We start from the raw sequence: 26,002 nt of genomic DNA, 5'->3' as shown, positions 1-26,002 counted from the left end.
ATCTTCCCAGCGAGAGATGCAACAGCCATTACGCCAGCTGTGCCAGAACAAGGTGCAAAGAGGTGGTGCCTAGATGTTCGGCGTTCGTGCTTATAAAGGCCCCGGCGCTTCAGTGGGGCGTGCCGCGTGGTGGGGATGTGTCTGTATCGGCAGGTGCGCGTGTCAGTATCACTTCATCGACATTTTACCGTATTACAGTGGTTGTCCCCCCCCCCCCCCCCCCCATGAACCATGGACATTGCCGTTGGTGGGGAGGCTTGCGTGCCTAAGCGGTACAGATGGCCGTACCATAGGTGCAACCACAACGGAGGGGTATCTGTTGAGAAGCCAGACAAACGTGTGGTTCCTGAAGAGGAGCAGTAGCATTTTCAGTAGTTGCAGGGGCAACAGTCTGGATGATTGACTGATCTGGCCTTGTAACACTAACCAAAACGGCCTTGCTGTGCTGGTACTGCGAACGGCTGAAAGCAAGGGGAAACTACAGCCGTAATTTTTCCCGAGGGCATGTATGTTAAATGATGATGGCGTCCTCTTGAGTAAAATACTCCGGAGGTAAAATAGTCCCCCATTCGGATCTCCGGGCTGGGGACTACTCAAGAGGACGTCGTTATCAGGAGAAAGAAAACTGGCGTTCTACGGATCGGAGCGTGGAATATCAGATCCCGTAATTGGACAGGTAGGATAGAAAATTTATAAAGGGAATGGATAGGTTAAAGTTAGATATAGTGGGAATTAGTGAAGTTCGGTGGCAAGAGGAACAAGACTTTTGGTCAGGTGAGTACAGGGTTATAAATACAACATCAAATAGGGGTAATGCAGGAGTAGGTTTAATAATGAATAAAAAAAATACGAGTGCGATTAAGCTACTACAAACAGCACAGTAAACGCATTATTGTGGCAAAGATAGACACGAAGCCCACACCTACTACAGTAGTACAAGTTTATATGCCAACTAGCTCTGCAGATCATAGCTAACAAAATTGGTTCAAATGGCTCTGAGCACTATGGGACTCAACTGCTGAGGTCATTAGTCCCCTAGAACTTAGAACTAGTTAAACCTAACTAACCTAAGGACATCACAAACATCCATGCCCGAGGCAGGATTCGAACCTGCGACCGTAGCGGTCTTGCGGTTCCAGACTGCAGCGCCTTTAACCGCACGGCCACTTCGGCCGGCTCATAGCTAACACTTGGTTCAAGTATCATATAAGAAGGTTGTATACATGGAAGAATCCTGTAGATACTAAAAGGTATCGGATAGATTATATAATGGTAAGACAGAGATTTAGGAACCAGGTTTTAAACTGTAAGACATTTCCAGGGGCAGATGTGGACTCTGACCACAATCTATTGGTTATGAACTGTAGATTAGAACTGAAGAAACTGCAAAAAGGTGGGAATTTAAGGAGATGGGACCTGGATAAACTGACTAAACCAGAGGTTGTACAAAGTTTCAGGGAGAGCAGAAGGGAAAAATTGACAGGAATGGGGGATAGAAATACAGTAGAAGAAGAATGGGTAGCTCTAAGGGATGAAGTAGTGAAGGCAGCTGAGGATTAAGTAGGTAAAAACACGAGGGCTAGTGGAAATCCTTGGGTAACAGAAGAAATATTGAATTTAATTGATGAAAGAAGAAAATATAAAAATGCAGTAAATGAAGCAGGCAAAAAGGAATACAAACGTCTCAAAAATGAGATCGACAGGAAGCGCAAAATGGCTAAGCAGGCATGGCTAGAGGACAAATGTAAGGATGTAGAGGCTTATCTCACGAGAGGTAAGATAGATACTGCCTACAGGAAAATTAAAGAGACCTTTGGAGAAAAGAGAGCCACTTGTATGAATATAAAGAGCTCAGATGGAAACCCAGTTCTAAGCAAAGAAGGGAAAGCAGAAAGGTGGAAGGAGTATATAGAGGGTCTATACAAGGGCGACGTACTTGAGGATAATATTATGGAAATGGAAGAGGAGGTAGATAAAGATGAAATGGGAGATACGATACTGCGTGAAGAGTTTGACAGGGCACTGAAAGACCTGAGTCGAAACAAGGCCCCGGGAGTAGACAACATTCCATTAGAACTACTGACGGCCTTGGGAGAGCCAGCCCTAACAAAACTCTACCATCTGGCGAGCAAGATGCATGATACAGCCGAAATACCCTCAGACTTCAAGAAGAATATAATAATTCCAATCCCAAAGAAAGCAGGTGTTGACAGATGTGAAAATTACCGACCTATCAGTTTAATAAGCCACGGCTACAAGATACTAACACTAATTCTTTACAAACGAATGGAAAAACTGGTAGAAGCCGACCTCAAGATCAGTTTGGATTCCGTAGAAATGTTGGGACACGTGAGGCAATACTGACCTTACGACTTAGCTTAGAAGAAAAATTAAGGAAAGGCAAAAATACGTTTCTAGCATTTGTAGACTTAGAGAAAGGTTTTGACAATATTGACTGGAATACTCTATTTCAAATTCTGAAGGTGTCAGGGGTAAAATACAGGGAGAGAAAGGCTATTTACAATTTGTACAGAAACCAGATGGCAGTTAGAAGAGTCGAGGGGCATGAAAGGGAAGCAGCGGTTGGGAAGGGAGTGAGACACGGTTGTAGCCTCTCCCCGATGTTATTCAATCTGTATATTGAGCAAGCAGTAAAGGAAACAAAAGAAAGATTCGGAGTAGGTATTAAAATCTATGGAGAAGAAATAAAAACTTTGAGGTTCGCCGATGACATTGTAATTCTGTCAGAGACAGCAAAGGACTTGGAAGAGCAGTTGAACGGAATGGACAGTGTCTTGAAAGGAGGATATAAGATGAACATCAACAAAAGCAAAACGAGGATAGTGGAATGTGGTCGAATTAAGTCGGGTGATACTAAGGAAATTAGATTATGAAATGGGACACTTAAAGTAGTAAATGAGTTTTGCTATTTGGGGAGCAAAATAACTGATGATGGTCGAAGTAGAGAGGATATAAAATGTAGACTGGCAATGGTAAGGAAAGCGTTTCTGAAGAAGAAAAATTTGTTAACATCGAGTATAGATTTAAATGTCAGGAAGTCGTTTCTGAAAGTATTTGTATGGCGTGTAGCCATGTATGGAAGTAAAACATGGACGATAAATAGAATAGAAGCTTTCGAAATGTGGTGCTACAGAAGAATGCTGAAATTAGATGGGTAGAGCACATAAATAATGATGAGGTATTGAATAGAAATGGGGAGAAGAGGAGTTTGTGGCACAACTTGACTAGCAGAAGGGACCGGTTGGTAAGACATGGTCTGAAGCATCAAGGGACCATAAATTTAGCATTGGAGGGCAGCGTGGAGGGTAAAAATCGTAGAGGGAGACCAAGAGATGAGTACACTAAGCAGATTCAGAAGGATGTAGGTTGCAGTAGGTACTGGGAGATGATGAAGCTTGCACAGGATAGAGTAGCATGGAGAGCTACATCAAACCAGTCTAAGGACTGAAGACCACAACAAAAACAACAACAACAACAGCGGTTGTGGTTTGTATCCATCCGGTAACTACGAAGCGGCCAGAGCAAGAGTTACGGCGGTTGGATGAAAGCACACACCAAAATCGGTCACCCTCATGACGGGCTTCGACGGCGGCAACCGAAGTCAAAGCCTTCCGATGATTTGGGGAATCACCACAATCAAACCCCGTAGAGTGCAGGATGCTACTCAACCCACGGAAGTAGCTTACTGTTCGCCTTTTAGGTTGTTTTTCTAGATTTCATCAGTGACTTATGGCACATTTTTGTATGTCATTTACTATCAGCAGTTTCTTCCATCCTCTAAGGCAATAGTTGCGAGCTGTAATCGAAGAAGCGGGCAGTTTAGCCTTGGAAGTGCTTCACGAACGAACAACTTTTAGCTTCTATTGATCTTGGATGGAGCGGACAAGTGATCTTTTTCAGAACTGATGTACATGAAAAATGGACAACCGTAGTCTCTGTTATCCCTAAGGATGCATCTCTCCCACTTTCGAGCCCTTTAGGTCATGTTGAAAACGGCATTTATGTTTTTCTTAACGAAAGCACGACAACATTCTGCAAACAAATTGTGAACTGTCTTTCCTGAACGCTGAGGCGAAGGTGAAAGAAATGATTCAAGGCAGTGATGTTAAGTTACGCCATTACGAAAATCGTAAAGAATTATCCAACGAAAATTATCAGGATTAAACATTTGCTGTAAATGAACTACCGTGGCAATTTTTGAGCTGTCATTGTTTTAACAATACGTAATTAATTTAAAAAAAATGGTTCAAATGGCTCTGAGCACTATGGAACTTAACGTCTGAGGTCATCAGTCCCCTAGAACTTAGAACTATTTAAACCTAACTAATCTAAGGACATCACACACGTCCATGCCCGAAGCACGATTCAAACTTGCGACCGTAGCGGTCGCGCGGTTCCAGACTGTAGCGCCTAGAACCGCTCGGCCACTTTGGCCGGCAATGAATTTTAAAGCCATAAAACTGTCACCTCGGAATAGTGCCGTCAATGACTAGTTCGTAAACACGAAAAAGACGAATCTCTTATCCGAAGTGTGTCCCGAAACCGAAGTACTCAGAACCGCATCGCCCTTCCTAGCAGTGAAGAAAGAATGGTGTGTTTAATTGTTGAAAATTATCTGTACTGAATTGTTCCTCTGAGAATTTCTCAAAGCTTCTAACATGACGTTGTCAGAATGTCTCGACCTCTCTCTTCAATTAACTGAGATTTGCGTATGGTTTTATACTTCTTTTTACTTCTTTTTACTTGTTCATCATGGCATCCAACGATGTGAGACAGTTTGGTGATTTGAGACGGCGCTATATTGGGACGCGGCCTCGAAAAAGAACGGGGCGTGGCTCGCCATTGTTCAGGAAAACCGCGGTATACCTAAATTAGAATGGCCGAATCCAGAACGGAATCCAGACCGCCTTGGAGGCCGCTCTGGATAGTCTCTGGGCTCTGCACTGACTCTGTAACACATGGCTGGGAGGCTTCGTCTAAATATTGCCGACTAAAGACATTAATTACTACGTAAAGCAACATACTGCGGAACTGTACGTCGTGAAGGCTGGTATTCTTTCCATACAGCGTCCTTTGATTTGACTAACAATCTGCTTACTGTCATACCTGATTGGTCGCAGGTTGTGTTCCAAAAATGAACAGCATAGAGACAGAAGTGACTACACTTTCTACAGGACCTGACCATCATTTTGCAGGACAATGCTGAAGCACGTACACAACTGATTTGTTTGACTGATGGGGCTGCTAACTGCTATACCACCTAATGCCTGGCTTAAGCGCTCGTGAGCTCAACTCTATTTCTAAACTGAAGGAAACACTTCACGGCATTCGCATAAGAACTGCTACAAATTCGTCGGGCAATAGACTGCGCCGCTCGAACTGTCACAACTGGTACTACTAAGAGTATCCCACGACTTCCACATCGCTGGCAACGGGTTATACACAATGCTGGTGACTACTTTGAAGGTCAGTAAAACTTTTAAACACGCACGTGTTTTGTACGAGCTGTAAATAAATAGTTGCCACAATTAAAGTTCCAACCTTCCTATATACGTTCAGAGCACAGTGTCGATAAGAAATCAACGATTCCAGACACCAACATTTTTCTAACTACTACGCTGCCGAAAACTTTCCTCCCTTGTAAGTATTCACATAAATTCTCGTATCTGTAACACCACACCGCCTGAAAACTTTACTTTCTCATGCGATTCCAACAGACTGTAACGTCAACACACAAATTCCCTAGGCAACGAGTACATAACGAAAATACATGCTCGCGACATAGAACAAAATATACTCCTTTATCTTCATACGCAGGAGACGACCTAGAAAATTATCGCAAACGTCGCGCAGATCTTGCAGTCCCACCTACAACTGACGCTAGAATAACAAGCTGCGAGTATTCAACTTATCTCTGATGCAACCGTATATACGAAACACTGAAATTTATGGCGCCAACAATGTTATCTACTAAGTTCACTCACTGGCAGAATAATTCACCAGACAACCTATAAAACGTACGTCCTGCGCTGGTTTCAACCAAACTGAAATGGATGTCGAGGCCCCAATGACAAATTTCAAAAATTGAATGAACATTCCTGAAAGCTCTGCTGTCTCCCACTGGAGATAGGGAGGGAGAAGGGAGAGAGAATGCACGTATCGCCAGCAAAATTAGCTGTTTTCAGAGAGAGAGAGAGAGAGAGAGAGAGAGAGAGAGAGAGAGAGAGAGAGTGCATTTATCGCATGCAAAACATGCAGTTCTTTTGTGTTTACTCTTCCCATCCGTATGACGGGTCTTCTTTCTACATCCTACGCCAACCAACTACTTCGTATCTGCAGAGCCGACTACAATCTGCGCCTTCAGCAGCCTTTATGAAATAAACCAATATTTGCAAGTCTACTGAAATGTAAATTGAATTCAACAAAAGTTTGACAGCCAAAGAAGAATGGGAAACTTTGTGAGTTGCGAGCATTTCTCCGAAGGCGGATTCGATCTGAATTATAATCGTATCGCGCAGCATTTCCCAGTTAAAGAGGGGAAGGTGGCGGGGGGAAATAAAATGGAAACTCCTGCACAATAGATTCAATATAAGTATCTGCCACAACTGGTGCAAGTCTTAATTACGGAAGTAGCGGAGTACGTGAAAGTAAAGATAAACTTTCCTTATAATAGCGAATATTTCGGAATTCTATGAACAAACTGGCAAAGTAAGGATTTTCTTTTTCCTTCAGAAAACTGTTAGTTCTAAGGAACAACGACCTCCGCAAGTATAAGTTAATATTAGGCAAGGCAAAACTGTCATCAGCCCAAAGATTGGGACGTGCACCGTAATCGTTTATTAGAACCATCTGACAGCGTCATTTACCATTGCCTCCCTCAGACTTCTGAACTGACTGACACACAGCCAACAGTGCTTGTTCGAGAACATTTCTTCGCACAAGTGGCGTATCATGTCGTCGTCCCCCCCCCCCCCTCCAAACACCACCACCCTTGCTGTCCTCTGACATTAGCTGCCTTTCCTTGGGTTCTTGGTAAGACCTACATAAATAAATCTATTTCCGGTGACCGTGTAAATGGTCTTTTTTCCTTTCAGACTTAGTACCGCACAGATACTTCTCTGTAACAGAAATTTCTGAATATTACTCCAGCGCTAAAAATAAATGAAGAAATAATTATTTCTATTTTATGAAACTCTTGTGATATTTGAAAGATTTTAGAGAGCAAATAATTTAAAGTATATTTGTAGACGCCGCAACCTGCATGTGCAGTGCAGTGTGTGACGACTTGAATAACAAAAAGAAGTACGCTAAGAATTTAAATGTAACTGAAGGACCAATAAAAAAGTGATAAATGTTTGGGTGACATACTTAATTTTTACTGCAAACTTAGGCCTACAAAGTGTACATGCTAGCATACAAGGATGAACATAACAGCTTGGCAAAATATGTGAAACACTATTTTGGGGAAGAGAAAATGAAACTTCACGGGTTCAGATGGCGTGTTATATTAAACATGTAATATTACTTCAGTGATTATAAAATCGAGTCCGATTTACAAAGAACTTGGCATTAGGAGCCCACTTATTTGACGTTTCACCAACAACTGCCCTGGGTACATGTACTGGGTCGATTGGGAGGTTGTCGAAGCCGTATCTTCTGAGGCAAGCTGGCCTACAACTGCTCTGATTGGTCCTTGATATCTTGCATACTGGCACTGGGAGAGAGCTTACTTCCGAGCTGGTTGGGTTGGGTGGTTTGGGGGAGAAGACCAAACAGCGAAAGTCATCGGTCTCATTAGATTAGGGAAGGACGGGGAAGGAAGTCGGCCGTGCCCTTTCAAAAAGGAACCATCCCGGAATTTGCCCGGAGTGATTTAGGAAAATCACAGAATGCCTAAATCAGGATGGCCGGACGCGGGATTGAACCGTCGTCCTCCCGAATGCGAGTCCAGTGTGTCCAAGATGGTCCCTTACGTGTTCTGTCGGGGGACATATCTGCGGATCTTGCTGGCCACAACAGTACCTCAGCATACACCGTCAGTTCTTAGTGATACATGCCGTGTATTGATGAGCACTGTCCTGTTGAAAAATGGCACCACAATACTGTCGCATGGGAAGTAACGTGAGGCTGCAGGACTTCCGCTATGTACCGTTGAGACGTTGGAAATCCCTCGATCACTACTATTCGTGACCTGGAGCTATAACCGGCGGCTTCCCATGTCGTAAGGCCAGCATTGACACTTCTGGCCTCTATGAGGCATTGGAAGAATGGGACCTCCCCACAAGGTCACCGCCGTACTCGCCGACGTGGCCTGTGATAGCGCAGAACCGCGATTCATCGCTGAACACAATGCAACGCCAGTCATCAGCTGTCTATGATTGCCGGTCACGGCAACACTCCAAATGCGGTTGTTTGTGCTACGGTGTTCAAATGGTTCAAATGGCTCTGAGCACTATGGGACTTAATTTCTGAGGTCATCAGTCCCCTAGACTTAGAACTACTTAAACCTAACTAACCTAAGGACATCACACACATCCATGCCCGAGGCAGGATTCGAACCTGCGACCGTAGCGGTCGCGCGGCTCCACGCTGAAGCGCCTAGAACCGCTCGGCCACACGGCCGGCGCTACGGTGTTAAAGGCAGCATGGGACTTAAGTCCAGCCGCTGCTAATCTCTGACCAGTGGTGCGGAATGACTCGGAATATACAGTCTAATGTCATGTGAGCCTCACTGCCCTTTTCTTAACTAATTTGTGCCTGATTTTATTCTGAGGAGCTCAGTAACGTATGTAAATACCGTAAATGTAAATTAGATTCAAAAAGTGCTTCAAGTGAAGTGAAGCGCAGCTGGACAGCAAGAAACACTTTAGCGCGCAATCCCCTCACCGATAGTAGTTGTGAATCTTTGAGTATGGACTCAAATTATATATATATATATATATATATATAATTTTTAAAAAAAGAGGATTGTTAATCTGTATCTTATGGAAAGAGGTCGTGTTGCTAGGCCGCCAATCAGAACGTATTGTTACATTTAATGAAAATTGCTATTTCAGTAATAAAACCGAGTAATGTATGTGTAATAGTTGTCAAATATTTATGTATACAAATTTTCTGGAAGTGAAGAATAGAAATATCTTGTTTTTGGAAAAGGTGAACATTGTCGTCGCCGGCTGTAAATCGACAGATTTTTAAGTGCACAAAGTTCACTAAAATACAGGAAAGGAAATGCATTATCTGTAGTTTTCATTCATCATTTCTTAATTGCAGTAATTGGATTATGTTCTTGTATAAAAATATGGTGCCGAACTCCACTGACCGATTTTTATGCAACAGGACGTGTGGTTTGAAGGAAGTTTGTGTGCCAAGCAATCTCCTTTTCTCACGAAAAGCAGATTGCTGTTTGATCTTATTTACTTACAACAGTTATCCCTTAGGTATGAAAATCTACGAAAACTTGGGCTCAAAGCTATCCGCAATACGGCCAAGTAACCGACAGAGTCGTATTTTAAACCTTAAAGAACAATAACTTCCTCCAAATTATAATAAGTCACCAACTGGTGCAGAAGCTGATCATTCAAGGAGGCAGCAACCAAAATTCAGGTACCAGTTACGAATTAAGTAACAATCTCAATCAAAAATCCATCTCTCTCTTTCCAAACACATATCTATTTATATTATTAAGATAAAAGTCATTTTATAAGTCTCTTGTTCCCGCACGGAAGGCGCACATGGGGAGGGATTTGCGTAATACGGCGACCCTCCCCTGTGGTGGTCGACCGGAACCTGAACGAAGAGCATGCCTGCCGTCAGGTTCCCATCCAGCCGAACATCGGGCCAGTGTCACATCCAAATGCCCCACAAATCTAGATTTGTATGATTCGACAAGACGGCTAAAAGGAGCCTGACAATGAGGCTATTTCCACACTGTCAGATCCTGATAACGCTAATACGAGAGCGTGACATCTCCGTGTCGTCCTCAATGATCACTGAACATCCGACGCTGTTGAAGCACCTTATATACCCTACCAGGTCTGTTAACAACACTAATACACACTGGTGCTCAATCTTCCTGTTACAGAGAACTGCAACTATAATTGTTTATATACCCTACGATGGTGAGACCTGTTCAGAGTGACATCAAACCATGTGGCCGGTTCAACTCTTTAAACACAGAACACGATTAAGTGAACAGTGGGCCTTCCTCAAGCTATGAAATGAAAACAGGCTTAACCTTGTACCTGTGTCTTAAACATCGTAACTTGTCGATGCTGTTTAAATGTGTTTGAAAGCTCAAGGACTTAGTTAACGATCAAATAACTGATACTCATCGCTATGTTGAAATAGAAATTTCAGGTATGTCAACCAGGAACGTACCGCGTTCTACACTGAATTGACAAAAACAATGAGATACCACATAACATCATGTCGGACCGTCTTTGCTCGGCATAGTGCAGCAACTCGACGTGGCATGGTTCAAAAGGCTCTGAGCACTATGGGACTCAACTGCTGGGGTCATTAGTCCCCTAGAACTTAGAACTAGTTAAACCTAACTAACCTAAGGACATCACACACATCCATGCCCGAGGCAGGATTCGAACCTGCGACCGTAGCGGTCTCGCGGTTCCAGACTGCAGCGCCAGAACCGCGCGGCCACTTCGGCCGGCCGACGTGGCATGGTCTGAAGTCGTTAGAAGTCCCCAGCAGAAATACTGAGCCATGCTGTCTCTCTGGCCGTCCATAACTGTAAAAACGTTGCCGGTGCATCATTTTGTGGGCGAACCGACCTCTCAATTACGTCTCATATATATTCGCTGGGATTCACGTCGGGCGATCTGGGTGGCCAGACCATTCACTCTAAGGCCCGTTTCACACTGGGACACTGGTGACAGTAGCCAGTGATGGTCACTGGTGACTGTGATTAACACTTTCGGATCACTGGTGTCCGACACTGCAGGTATTGCCAATGATTAGTTAGTGAAATGGACTCGTACACGGGGTAGCAACTAAATTTCGCTAGAGTTTTATGGTCCGAAAAATAAGGTACTGAATTTGAAAAAAGAACATACAACTCACCAATTTTGTTTTTCTCATCCATGCTCTTCTCATTGAAATCAGGCACAAACTTCGTTATAATTTCTTGCCACGCATTAGTTTTCATCACTCTGTTGCTAAAGTCATCGCTTTTCACATCCCAAATAGAGGGACGACTTTCTACTTCACTTATAAAATCTTCCGTGTTAATCAAATCTAAACTCATGGCTACAGTGTATACAGTATAATGTACAATGAATGTCAATGCGTCACTGTCTCTGAAATGACTGCCTGTCGGTTGGCAAATCTGCAGCGCTGTGTCTGTAAATCTGCGTCCCAGTGCGAACACTCCTAACTAATGCATGTCTGGCGGTGACTGCTGTGAACACAGTGACCTTGTCCGTCACATGTGGCGATCGTAAGTCACTGCTGGGTCACAGTGGCTCGATGAGTGTGGTGTGCCTACTGTAAGACCTTCGGTACACACACCATCAGATTATTTGACTTGTCGCTCTAACGAAGTAGGCGAGTGTCAGCAATATGTCTCGTGGTCTTATTGTGGCGTGTTTATCTTCTGCCGTTATGTCAGACGATAGAAATGCCACTTGCATGCTTCGAGTAGCAGATTGACGATGACCAACTTTAAACAGAACTTGATTAATTTTCACACACATTTATTAAAATAATAAAAAGCATAAAAATAACTTAACTTGGTTCTGGATGCTATTTACAATTGACAATCTGAAGTTCCTTTGGTCTTGGTACGTTAATCTTATTCTCACATATCTCTGATACTTGACAAAGTGTCTATACATTTATCTTCATGGCTATGTACAGGAATATGATAATCTTCTTAGGTGCAGACTGAAACTTGACTATAGACTGGTGCAGACTGACTAATCTGAGGTCTGTACACTTGTTATAATACCTCGCGCGTTCAGGTATCACTGCGCAATGTGATCCGCGAGGATCAAAGGTTCTACGTTAGCAGCAATCTCATTGGCTGCGTTACATATTAATACGAGGATTGGCGGAAGCAGAATTTGGTCCGTCTCTAAGGCAGCGCCATCTCGTAGTGCGGAGACGGACGAGCGATGCGCCTGCGCTGTTGTGCTTAGCGGGGCGCGCTCTAGTGAGAAAGTTGTGTACGCGCTGACTACGCGGAACTATGTACACAACAGTGAGGCAGTGTAGTGTCCCGGTGTGAATGCTCCAGTTCAAACGAATGTATCCCTATAGGTGACCGTCACCAGTGTCCCAGTGTGAAACGGGGCTAACTGTCCAGAATGTTGCTCAAACCTATCGCAAACAACTCTGGCCCGTGACATGGGGCATTCTCACCCATAAAAATTCCATTTTGTTGGGTTTCCAAGTGGCCGAACATACCCATTTCCAGTCAATGATCGACTGAACTGCACCAGAGGAGCCAGCCCATTCCACGTAAACGCAGTCCACACGATTACGGAGCCACCACCAGCTTGCGAAGTGCCTTGACAACTTGGATCTATGGCTTCCTGGAGTCTGTGCCACACTTTAACCCTACAATCACCTCTTACCAACTGAAATCGAGACTCATCTGAGCAGGTCACGGTTTTCCAGTCGTCTAAAGTACAACCGATATGGTGACAAGCCAAGGTGACGCTCTACAGGCGATGTCGTGCTGTTAGCAGACACACTCGCCATAGCCCATTGACGCCAAATTTCGCCGCACTGTCCTACCGGATAAGTTCGTCGTATGTCCCACATTAATTTCTGCGTTTATTTGACGTAGAGTTGCTCGTCTGTTGGTCCTTACGACTCTACGGAAGCGCCACTGCACTCGTTCGTTAAGGGGAGGTTTACTATCTTTGGCCCGAAAAAAGCATGTTCCTTGAGAATTTTTTTCTCGGTATGCGTTATAGATATCAATGTCTAATTTGGTCAAAATGTTTATTGATATTTCCTCTACAAACTGGAATTTTTTCGACCGGAAATCTCGAAGAGCAAAGGCGTAAGTGCCGTCGGAACGAAACAAAATTTCGATGCAGACCTCCACGCGCGGTTATGTTACACGTCAGCCGGCTCGTCTGAAATCAAAACTGAGTTAACGTTAGCGAAGTATATAAGATTCTTTAGGAGTTGTACCTCGCTTAAGTTATTTGGACCATAGGAAACAAAATGGCGTCCATATGAAAAAACAGGGTTTTTTTCATCGATTTTTCGACTTCGTCGGCCAAGTAAAACTATTTACAGTTGATGGATAGGAATAAAAGTGACAACGCATAGACAATTTAGTTAGTTTCGTCGGAAACAAAGAATCATCTCAATCGGGCGGTTGAGTAGATTTGAAGTTACCATACCGCGCGATACAAAAAACGTCATTTCGAGAAAAACGCGTTTGAAGTTTTGACTACATATAAATGCAATATTATGCAACGTACGTTCAATCTGCTGCTCCGGATCCATAAACGTGTCTTTCCTCTTCCTCATAAGAGGGCGTTCTGCTCAATCTGGGCCATCCTGCGCTGCTCCAGAGCCGCTCGTACGGCCGGTGACAGCGGTTTTCGGCCACTTGAATCCGGTGGTTGTCCGAATGCTTGGCGAACTGCGTCGAATAGAGTGGCGTCCATCGTTGTCACGGTCTTCAGAATTGCTGAATACCCTTCGTTGAAGCTGCTCACTGCCAGGAAAGTCGCAATCTCCACAGTCTTCGCACCAAACTGCAAAGGCTTGGGGGCTAACTTCCAGACACACGCGTTCAAACTTTCATTTGAATTTTGTCCCCCCCCCCCCCCCAGGCACCGGTACAATAACTCGTCCTCCGAAAGAAAGAAACTGGTGCGTGAAAAAGGCCGATTTCAGGCATGTGCATTTTTTTGTTCGACCGCGAATAACAAACATTTCCGTTCCGTATTCGGAAAAACCGTTTCAGGGGTGGATTCTAAACACTTATATGGATCCAAAAATGAAATTAAAAAATCTATCTTTTGAACCAAAAGATGGTAAACCTCCCCTTAAGCAAAGGATGTCGGCACAGTCTTGACCCTTTGGATTTCGGAATATTGAATTCCCTTACGTTTTCAGATGCGGAACGTCCCACGCTTCTAGCTCCAACTGCCGCTTCCTGTTCGAAGTCTTAATTCCCGTCGTGTGGCCACAATCTCCTCGGAAACCGTTTCATTTGAATCACCTGAGCACAAGTGACAGCTCCGCCAGCGCACCGCCCTTTTATACCTCGTACACTCGGTACTGCCGCCACATGTGTAAGTGCACATCCGTATCCCACGACTTTTGTCACCTCAGTGTGTATCATCCAAACAACTGTTAATTGAATAATGGATTTAAAACAAGCAATGGGACATGGACTAGCAGCATCACGACTCGTGATGTTAATTACACAGATAACATTTCGTAATGCAAATAGTTTCGTAATAAAATCAGGGGCATCTAAATGGATGCTATACGTGTAGCCTCCTCTCGACAGCGAAACTGGCCACGCCACACAAATTATTCCGCTCCGCCGCAGGGCTCTCCGTTCGGTAATTTCGGGTCGCCATTTCCGGCGAGCGGCGCCCTGTGCAGATGCGTAGCCGGCGGCCACCACAGAGGTAGCGAACGACTAGCTAGCGAGCGCGCGCGCGCGCCCACCACGGCAGGGCCCGGAAATAACGGCTCCCACACCACAGCCCAGCGCAGATTTCCAGAGACCGCACAAAGGTTCGCACGCGCTGATATACGACGCGGGATTTCGCACCGGGGGCAGCTAACAAATTCCGCAAATTGCGGATCCGCCCTCCCGGGAAGCCTACCGCCGACGCGCTCTCATTAACACACGATGCTCACGTGGAAGCCGCAGCAGGGAACGAGAGACACAGGAGGACGGGGAGTGAGAGTGTCGTGTGGAGCGCAGGTGTGCAGACGGCGATGTCATTAACGCCGGCGTTTCCATCCTACAGCACGCCACCACCTGATGTACGAGCCATTATTAATTATAACCACCTGATGGTGTGGTTAGGGCACTTTGCCTGCCTGGAGAGCAAAGCCTTGCACTGCATTGGCAGTGTTAACAATGACGAACAACACTCCAGCAATTTCAAAGTATTAACTCCACTGACACTAAGGCGTTTTTCATAAAGCGCATTTATTACCACACGAAAACAAATTGTAAATGAAAAATTACTGGTCAATTATATTAATAACATACTTTTTAAGGAGATACTAATGTGTAAGTTAAGTCGAGAACCTAAAAATACCTTTCAGCACGCACTTAGCACAATCAACTCACTTTCAATATCGTATATTACCGAATTTCTGACTGCCGCAATAAATTTTAAAAAGGAAATTTAGTTCATTAATGTTGACGTTTACTCCGTACTGTGTTAAAAACTAAAACTAAACTCCTCCCGAACAGGCCATGAACGGCCAACGGTACCGACCGGCGGCTGTGTCATCCTCACCCCACAGGCGTCACTGGATGCGGATATGGAGGGGCATGTGGTCAGCACACCGCTCTCCAGGCCGCAAGTCAGTTTGCGGGACCGGAGCCGCTGCTTCTCAAACAAGTAGCTCAAAAGTGGTTCAGATAGCTCGGAGCACTATGGGACTTAACATATGAGGTCATCAGTCCCCTAGAACTTCCAACTACTTAAACCTAACTAACCTAACGACAACACAAACATCCATGCCCGAGGCAAGATTCGAACCTGCGACAGTAGCAGTCGCGCGGTTCCAGACTGAAGCGCCTAGAACCGCTCGGCCACACCAGCCGGCTCATCAAGCAGCTCCTCAGTTTGCCGAACATGGGCTGATTGCACCCCGCTTGCCAACAGCGCTCGGCAGACCACATGGTCACCCATCCAAGTGCTTGCCTAGCCCGACAGCGCCTAACTTCGGTGATCTGACGGGAACCGGTGTTATCACTGCGGCAAGACCGTTAGCGTTTATACAGTGGGGGACGTACCCTCTACTATTGTGACTTAACGAAAAATTTAAGTTTAACTGAAAAATTTAAAACATTTATTTAATCTGGTAGAAGACTTCATTAAAAACAAATATTTTTTCAAAATTTTAAAATATAAATTAACTGACTAGATCGCAATATTTTCAAAAGGCGGGCATAAAGTACTCTCCCCCTCCCCCGGCGCTACGAGGAATAGCACTCAACTTCTATATTTAGTGCGCTTTTACAAGAGTAGTTTTGTCTCCATCGACTGCTCGAGTCAAATGAGGTTGCTGCAGCACCCACGGGCAACTGAGACTGTCTTGCCACAACTAGCGTTACCAGATCAAACTGACAAAATTACGGAACATTGCCTGGCGAAAGGATTTGCTGAGCTGAGAGAAAACACAAAAAAATCCCTCAGAAGATATTAAAATTATATTTATTATTGATAATAAAAGCTTTCAACAAATTTTTGCTGCCCTCAATGTTTTGGTAAAGTTGTTGCACGTTTCAAAATTCAAATTACAACGAATGCATAATTCTGCTTTCACCGTATCGACATTCACAATCGGTTTGTTTCCAGCGTCAGCCCATAAACGACTCGTGTACAAAGATTCTTTCAACATGGAAGTGACGTTACCTTTTTGATAATTTTTTGTTATGCGTTATTTCTCCGTTTGAAAACGTTTTCCACGGAAAAGTTTTTGAGGGTGTAGACTTCTGACTCTGTAACAGCTCCAGAGTTTCATTTAGCACACAGATCTTTTCGCATAAAGCATGTTTATCAGTGTCTTCCTCAATACCCACCACCTACCGAGCTTCCATATATTTTTCATATGTAGGAGTTACTTTTCCTACATTTACGTACCTGAAAATCTTGAAAGGAGAGCTTTCGTAGTAAAACCATTTCTGAGATAATCTTCGGTTCTCGGGTAGGCTACGGGAGCTTCATTCTTGCAGTTATTCAGTTCAACCTCACTTAGTTTCAACATTTCTTGGTTAGCATTTGCTCAGATAGATTAGTGATGTGAATGGAATTCTGAAAGTATCGAACACGGGGATACGAGTAACGTTTTGGCTTAAACATCAGCGCCAAAATCACGCTTTATTGGACTGCTGTTTGCAGTTAAAAATGAAGTTATGAGAAACCGTGTTAGTTACAAAAGCTGCAATATGTTAGCAACATTAAATAAGTAGCAACGATAATACAGTTTTTTAATAACCAAAGCCACATTCATTATGGGCATTCTTGACAAAGGCATATGGTAAATCCTCCCCAATGTTGTAAATGGAAAGAATAGCGAAACTGGCTCTCAAATATTGTTGTTGTTGTGGTCTTCAGTCCTGAGACTGGTTGATGCAGCTCTCCATGCTACTCTATCCTGTGCAAGCTGCTTCACCTCCCAGTACGTACAGCAGCCTACATCCTTCTGAATCTGCTTAGTGTATTCATCTCTTGGTCTCCCACTACGATTTTTACCCTCCACGGTACCCTCCAATACATATATACATATTACGAAACATTCATTCTCTCAAGTTAATATACAGAGACACATTAAATTATACATGGCATATTCTGAAAGTAAATATACTATGACCATAAAGGCTGTGGTTATTTGTTTTTTTTGAGGATTGGCAACACTGAGTGGTAGAAGGGGATCCCCTGACTAGAGCGAGCACCGCAGGAACACGGTAGTACGGAAACTCATGATGTAATCGTCCAGTTGCGTGAACGCTGTCGGTAAGAAATCCCAAGTGCTTCCTACTCGCGGAAGGAATAACACCGAAATTTTTTCGCGAATCAAAACCGTCTACAGTAGTGTTATAAACAGAACGAATGTGTTTAAGTGGCGTAGAGAGTTTAGTGGAGGGACAACAAAATATTCATGACAAGCTGAGTGGAAGACCTACCACCATTTTTGACAGATGAGTTCGTGCAAAAAATCTAGGAAACTGTTCGTAGACCGCCAGTTGGAAGTGGATGAAATTTCTGCGACGTTTCCACAACTCTCTTGAACATTTATACGAGACACTAGCAAAAACAATGGGATAAAGGAAAACAGCTGACAGCGCAGCACATGAAAAATCGGGTTGGTAATCCCCACGAATTTCTGAAGTGACTTTAACTACAAGCTGAGTATTTTCTGGGCTCTATTGTGACAGGAGGTAACACGTGGGTGGCTCGTTACATGCCTGAGACAAAAAGACAGTCGTCAGAGATGGCGTCACATCAATTCCCCATGTGACAAAAAATGCAGCACCACAATTTCGGGCAAAAAAAGTCATGACCTCAGTGTTTTGGTACCGAAAATGCATAATTTTGGTCGAATTTCTGCCTCAAGGGGAGACGATCAATACACAATGATACGTTTGTTGCACGACAGCAGCGCCCGCCCTCACGCAGCCTTAGCCAATAGGGCACTCTTGGATTCACCCGGTTGGGATGTTTTGAACCTCCCCCACTACCCCGGTATTGCCCTGAGTTTGCGCCTTAAGATTATCATCTGTTCACGTCCCTGAAGACACACACGAGTGGAATTAAATTTTGAAAAGACGCAGGGAAAGGAGGAGGTTCTGAAGTGGGGGAAGGAACTAATGGAAGAATTCTTCGAGGAGGACATGAAGAAGCTTGAGCCACGGCTCACCACATACACTAAACTGGGTGGCGATTATATGGAAGAAGCCAAGTGTATGAACAATATAATTTTTTTGAATGCTCTTTTTCTAGAAACTATAAAAATATGCTACACCTACTTTCTTAATATGCCTCGTATTTAAAAGGCAGTACATAACGCTTCTTTTTTAATTTATCGTCCGTGTCTATTTTTTTGCTAAGTGCGAAACATCAGAAACCACTTATTTTTCTCCTTCAAAAGAGTTGACTTTTTTCACTACTTGATACAACTTTCATTAAAACCTTATCTATTTATGTTCATATCTATGCACAGTATTGGCTTTTTCCTCTTCTATGTATTTTAAAACTGAAACAGTTTTTTGTTTTCAAATATCTGGTCTTTCCTGTGGGAGAAAACTAGCAGGTAAAGTATCAAATCGTCATGCAACCTTCGCAAAGTGTCACGAAAAAAATCAAACAAAAGAAATATTAAGAAGTGATGAAGTCCATTTCTACAACATGAGTACAGGCGGCGAGAACTGCTTAACTTCCAGTGTTAGCAGGCTATGCCACCCTTCCCTCTTCTGGGCATGTGCAGTATTCATCATACAAAGAGTTTTATAGTTGATCATTGACGTCACTGACTCATTCGCAATTTGGTTTCTCGATAGTGTAAAAGTGGTTTTAAACGAAGCTTCTGATAATGTCTAATGTCGAGTGGAATACATTCTTTGCAATTCTGAAGGTTTAGTTCGAGGAAATGAAAGGGAAGCAATAATAATAATAATAGAAAAGTCTGTCCGCACACTGAGCCAGCAGTAATGAAAACCAAGAAAATTTGAAATGAGAAATAAATTCAGAAAGAAGAAATAAACCAAGGTCCGCTGATATTGTGATCCATCAAAGACGGGAAAGAACCTGGAAAATTACTTGAACGGAATGGAGAGCGTCTTGGAAAGGGATGAGTATCTTGGGAAGGATAAGAGAAGGAATCAAATCAGGCGATGCTGAAGGACTTAGATTAGGTAATGAGACACAGTAGCAGATGCGTTTTGCTATTTGGACAGCAAAATAACTGACGGTGGCTGATATAGAAAGGATACAAAAATGCATATTAGAAATAGCTCGGAAAGTATTTAAAAAAAAAAAAAAGATACATTTGTTTACATCGAAAATAAGTCTTTTCTAAAGGTATTTTTCTGCAGTGTAGTCTTGTACGGAGGTGAAACGTGTACAGTAAACAGTTCAGATAAGAAGAGAATAGAAGACTAATATGGTGCAATCGAAGAAAAACGAAGATCAGAGGGGAGATCGGAAACTGATCAAGTGCTACGGAATCGAACGAGACACACAAGTAATTTATGGTACGGCGTTATTAAAATACGGGATCGGTTGTTGGGATACGTCCCGAGGTATCGAGGAATCAGCAACTTAGGTATCGAGGAATCAGCAACTTGGCAAATGGAAGAAAGCGTGGAGGGTAGAAATTATGGGAGGAGACGAAGCGTGGAGAGATGCTTCAAACCAATCTTCAGACTGAAGACAACGACAAAACATTCACGATTAAATTTTACTTTTACACATCTTCATGACTGGCAAGGAATGTAGGCGTTTTATGGAACCATCTCCGCCTTTGCGTGGAGTAAGGTGGGAAGATTTTTTTTTTTTTTTTGGTGGGGTTTAAGGGCGCTCAACTACTGAGGTCATTAGCGCTCAGTCACTGTTGTTAGAGCACATGGAATCTAGTAAAACTCAAGGGGAGGGGGGGGGGGGACACCAGAAAGACCTGACAAAGATGCAGATAAAATAAGTAAAAAGGTTAGATGTTTTTGGACAAGCCAGTCAAAGTTATAAAACGCAGAACACGAGCAGCTGCTCGAGCGTCATCAGCTAAAATATCCGGTAAAGTAGATGGCAGGGACAGGACAACACGAAATTGACTAAAACGGGGACACGACAATAAAACATGGCGCACTGTTAATGCCTGACCACAAGGGCACTGCGGGGCTGGGTCACCGGAGAGCAGGTAGCGGTGGCTAAACCGGCAATGCCCAATCCGCAACCTGGTCAGAAGGACCTCCTCTCGCCGAGATGGTCGGGAGGAGGTTGTCCAAGCAGTTGGGAGCGGTTTTACTGCCCGGAGCTTGTTTCCGTGGAGGGATGACCAAGCATCCCACCACAACGCCACAAGCCTCTTACATACATCCCCACGAACGTCAGATGACGGGACACAATGGGAGGCTGGCCGAGGCAGGAGGACTGCAGCCTTGGCTGCAGCATCCGCAGCCTCATTCCCAGGCACTCCTACATGTCCGGGAACCCACAGAAAGCTGACAGGAGAACCATTATCAGCGAAAGAATGGAGGGACTGCTGTATCCAGTGAATCAAGGGATGGGCCGGATAGGGAGCTCCAAGGCTCTGAAGAGCTCTGAGAGAGCAGACTACATACGATGAATGGCGGTGGCGGCGAGCATACTGAACGGCCTGATGGAGAGCAAAAAGCTTGGCCGTAAAGCTCGAACATTGGTCGAGGAGCCGGTATTTAAAGGTGGCGGCCCCAACGACAAAGGCACAGCCGACACCATCGTCAGTTTTGGAGCCATCAGTGTAAATAAAGGTGTGACCGGCAAGTCGAGCACGAAGTTCGACAAACCGTGACCAATACACTGCAGCCGGAGTACCCTCCTTCGGGAGTGAGCTGAGGTCGAGATAAATATGAACCGGAGCCTGGAGCCAAGGTGGTGTCGGGCTCTCACCCTCTCTGAAGGTGGTAGGGAGCGCAAAACCCAATTGTCGAAGCAGGCGACGGAAGCGGACTCCGGGGGGCAGCAGGGCAGACACATACAGCCCGTACTGACGGTCGAGAGAAGCGGCGAAGAAGGACTGGTAAGAGGGGTGGTCGGGCATAGACAACAGCCGGCAGGCATACCGACACAGCAGTACGTCGCGCCGGTAGGTCAATGGTAATTCGGCAACTTCAGCATAAAGACTCTCGATAGGACTAGTGTAGAAGGCTCCGATCGCAAGATGGTGGATGGAGTTGAGCCGGTGTAAGAGGGATGGCCGAGCGGACGAGTAGACGAAGCTCCCATAATTCAGCTTCGATCGGACAATGGACCGATACAAGCGAAGCAGGACAGTGCGATCCCCTCCCCAAGATGAACCGCTAAGAACTCTGAGGACATTAAGGGAACGTGTACAACGGGCCGCCAAATAAGAGACATGTGGAGACCAACACAGTTTCCTGTCCAACGTGAGCCCTAGAAACTTAGTTGTTTCCACGAATGGGAGAACAACGGGACCGAGATGTAAGGATGGCGGAAGGAACGCTTTATATCGCCAAAAGTTGATACAAACCGTCTTCTCTTCAGAGAACCGGAAGCCATTTGCCACGCTCCATGAGTAGAGGCTGTCTACACAACGCTGAAGGCAGCGCTCCAGGAGGCATGTTCGCTGGGCACTGCAGTAGATCGCGAAGTCATCGACAAAGAGAGCCTGAGACATTAGGTGGAATACAATCAATGATTGGATTGATCGCGATGGCAAAAAGGACTACGCTCAAGACGGAGCCCTGAGGCACTCCGTTCTCCTGGAGGAAGACGTCAGACAATACGGAACCCACACGTACCCTAAACTTTCGATCCGTTAAAAAGGAATCAATAAAAAGGGGCAGGCGACCGCGTAGGCCCCACCTGTGCATAGTGCGGAGAATAACTCCTCTCCAACAGGTATCATAAGCCTTCTCCAAGTCGAAGAACACGGCTACCGTTTGGCGCCTTCGCAAAAAGTTGTTCATGATGAATGTCGACAACGTCACAAGGTGGTCAACAGCAGAGCGGCGGCGACGAAAGCCGCATTGGACATTAGTAAGCAGCCGTCGAGATTCAAGAATCCAGACTAACCGAGCATTAACCATACGCTCCATCACCTTACAGACACAGCTTGTAAGAGAAATGGGGCGGTAACTAGAAGGAAGGTGTCTATCCTTCCCGGGTTTGGGTATAGGAACAACGACGGCGTCACGCCAACGCATGGGGACCTGACCTTCGGTCCAGACGCGATTGTAGGTACGAAGAAGGAAGCTTTTGCCCGCCGGAGAAAGGTGTGTCAGCATCTGAACGTGAATGGCATCTGGCCCCGGAGCAGAGGACCGGGACAGTGCAAGCGCACGTTCGAGTTCCCGCATAGTAAAGGGGGCATTATAAGTTTCCAGATTCAGCGAGTGGAAGGAAGGTCGCCGAGCCTCTTCTGCCTCTTTCCTGGGAAGGAAGGCAGGGTGGTAATGGGCGGAGCTTGAAACCTCCGCGAAAAAGCGGCCAAAGGCGTTGGAGACAGCCACAGGATCAACAAGGACCTCATGACCTGAGGTCAGGCCAGGTACCGAGGAGTGGGCCTTAATGCCCGACAGCCGGCGCAGGCCACCCCAGACAACAGAAGAGGGAGTAAAGCTGTTAAAGGAGCTTGTGAAAGACACCCAACAAGCTTTTTTGCTGTCTTTGATGGCTCAACAACATTTCGCTCGGAATCGTTTGTATTCAATACAATTCGCCAACGTAGGATGGCGGCGAAAGGTGCGTAAAGCACGTCGTCGAGCACGGATAGCGTCCCTACAAGCCTCGTTCCACCAGGGGACGGAAACGCGACGTGAAGAAGAGGTAGTACGAGGAATGGAACGTTCGGCAGCATTGGTAACAGCCGTGAGGTATTCGACCTGACTGTCACAACTAAGAAAATCGTGGTCCGGAAAGGTCGCCAGGGAGGAGTAAAGTCCCCAGTCAGCTTTCGGTATGTTCCAGCGCGAAGGACGTGGGGATGGGGTGTGGTGCAGGAGACGAACGACACAGGGGAAGTGGTCGCTCTAATAGGTGTCAGGAAGGACATACCACTCGAACCGACGGGCAAGAGTGGTAGAACAGATCGAGAGGTCCTAGTGGGAGTAGGTATGAGTAGAGTCCGAGAGGAAAGTCGGGGCGCCGGTATTGAGGCAGACAACATTGAGATGGTTGAAGACATCTGCCAAGAGTGAGCCTCTTTGACAGGATGCAGGAGATCCCCAAAGGGGATGATGGGCATTGAAGTCGCCAAACAATAAAAACGGCGGGGGAAGCTGAACGATCAGGTGCATCATGTCAGCCCGACTAACAGCAGATGACGATGGAGTGTAGATGGTACAAACTGAAAAAGTAAAAGCAGAAAGAGTAATACGGACAGCTATTGCTTGGAGTGGGGTGGTCAATGGGATGGGATGGTAATAGACATCGTCCCGAACGAGCAACATGACCCCACCATGAGCTGGGATACCGTCCACAGGGGTGAGGTCATATCGTTCCGAGGTATAGTGGGTAAAGGCAATACAGTCAGTCGGGCGCAACTTGGTTTCCTGGAGACCAAGGACGAGCGGACAGTGCAGGCGGAGGAGCAGTTGTAATTCCTCCCGATTAGATCGAATACCTCTTATGTTCCAATGTAACAAGGCCATCGCTAGTCAAAAAGTTGGGGGAACGAGACTGGGGAAGAGCTGGTCACCTCGACGGCCGCGGAGGGCCAGGTTGCGAGGGAACAACGCTACAACCGGCGGGAGGCGGATCCGGTTCCATCGAGTCGTCGCCAACTGCGGCCGCTGTCCCTGGTTGTGTAGGAGGGGCAGCATCATTTGCCGACGAGAGGCCAGCTGAGCGCCTGGCAGCAGAGCGTCCCGGCGAAACTGAGGACGGCCGGGAGCAGCGACTCACGGATGGAGCGTCAGACGAAATGCGCCGGGGTGGAGAGGGGAATAGAGACTTCTTCTTGGAGGCCTTTTTGGAAGGCCGAGGAGGCACAGGGATGGTGGGCTGGACCCGAAGAAGGTCATCACGCGCGGGGTCCGTTTTGGAACGCCGGACCTCGGAAGCTGGGGTCCGGAACGTTTCCCCGATGGATGCCTGAGAAGAGGATCGCTTCTCAGGTGGCGGGGGGAGAGGAGGAGGAGGAAGGGTTGCCCCTGGGGCAGAGGGGGTGGGGGCCACGGGGGAGGAGGATTTGGAAGGGAGGGATTTGGGAGGCAGAGGCAGAGCCCCCTGATGGGCGGAGGAGGTGGAGGGGGGACAGGATAGGGGTGAGGATACCGCGGAAGGAGTGGACACAACTGAGGCAAACGAAGTGGTCAACGGCACGGGATGGAGGCGGTCATACTTCTTCCTGGCCTCAGAATAAGAGAGCCGATCCAAAGTTTTGAGTTCTTGTATCTTCTTCTCCTTCTGATATGCGGGGCAGTCTGAGGATCTAGGCGAGTGGATGCCAGGACAATTAATGCACCGAGGTGGTGGGGTGCATGTATGTTCCTCACGAAGAGGACGTCCACAATCGCCACAAAGGGGCTCAGCCTCACACCGTGACGACATGTGCCCAAAGCGCAAACACCGAAAACAACGCATAGGAGGCGGGACGTAGGGTCGTACGTCGCACCGGTAGCACATCACCTTTACCTTCTCCGGGAGAACGTCCCCCTCGAAGGCGAGGTTAAAGGCCCCGGTGTCGATGCGACGGTCTTTGGGTCCGCGCTGGACTCGCCGGACGAAATGCACGCCTCGGCGCTCCAGGTTGGCCCTGAGCTCCTCATCAGATTGTAGCAGGAGGTCACGATGAAAAATAACCCCCTGCGTCCTATTTAGTGCCAGATGCGGGACAATGGACACTGGGATGTCACCTAGGCGGTCGCACGCCTGGAGCGCCGCCGACTGTGTGGCGGAGGTGGTCTTGATAAGAACGGACCCTGAACGCATCTTGCTGAGAGCCTCGATTTCCCCGAAGATGTCCTCAATGTGCTGAACAAAGAACATGGGCTTGGAGATGGCGAACGTCCCCCCATCAGTTCGAGAACAGACCAAATAGCGGGGGAAGTACTTCGCCCCATGCCGGCGGGCCTGTCCCTCCTCCCAGGGAATGGCCAAGGGGGAAAGGGCAGGAGAACCAGAACTAGAAACGGTACCTTTTCTTTTGAAAGACTCGGCCGCAGAGCGACCTGATACGTGTTGACGTTTCATCTGCGAAACGTCCGCCCCGATACCACCCACTCCGACCAGGGGCTCTCCCCACGGGCGCCACTCAGCCTCAGCAAGGGCCACCTGGCAGGATGACCGTTGCCGGGAGTCCTGATGCCCCAAGGAGACGGGCATCTACTCCTTGGCCGACGTGGGGAGGGTGCAGCTCAGGTACCGGCAGTACGATCCCTGTGTTGTCAGTGGGCTACAACCTAGAGGGTACATGACGACCCCACCACAACGGGCTGGCTACCGTGCTGGATTTCTGGTGCCATGGAAAGTCCATCATGATCGTAGGTGCAGATGGGGACGCACTATGGGCGTAACTTGTACAACCCATCAGGCGTTTAGGCCCAATTTGAGGAATAGTGGGTATGGTTACAACGCCGGTA

The 26,002-nt window shown here is 46.2% G+C and overlaps 1 protein-coding gene and 1 pseudogene across 2 annotated transcripts in view; both read right to left on the bottom strand.

Annotated features, from left to right (window-relative positions):
* Window positions 1–26,002, bottom strand: part of LOC126198708 (spastin) — a 524,519-nt gene that overhangs the window by 474,463 nt on the left and 24,054 nt on the right. The window lies entirely within an intron of this gene.
* On the bottom strand, window positions 15,855–15,972 carry LOC126211643 (5S ribosomal RNA; annotated as a pseudogene).

Source organism: Schistocerca nitens, chromosome 1, assembly GCF_023898315.1.
Source record: "Schistocerca nitens isolate TAMUIC-IGC-003100 chromosome 1, iqSchNite1.1, whole genome shotgun sequence".
Classification (NCBI taxonomy): Eukaryota; Metazoa; Arthropoda; class Insecta; order Orthoptera; family Acrididae; genus Schistocerca; species Schistocerca nitens.
Note: the sequence above shows the minus strand (reverse complement) of the source record. Positions and strands in the feature narration are given on the sequence as shown.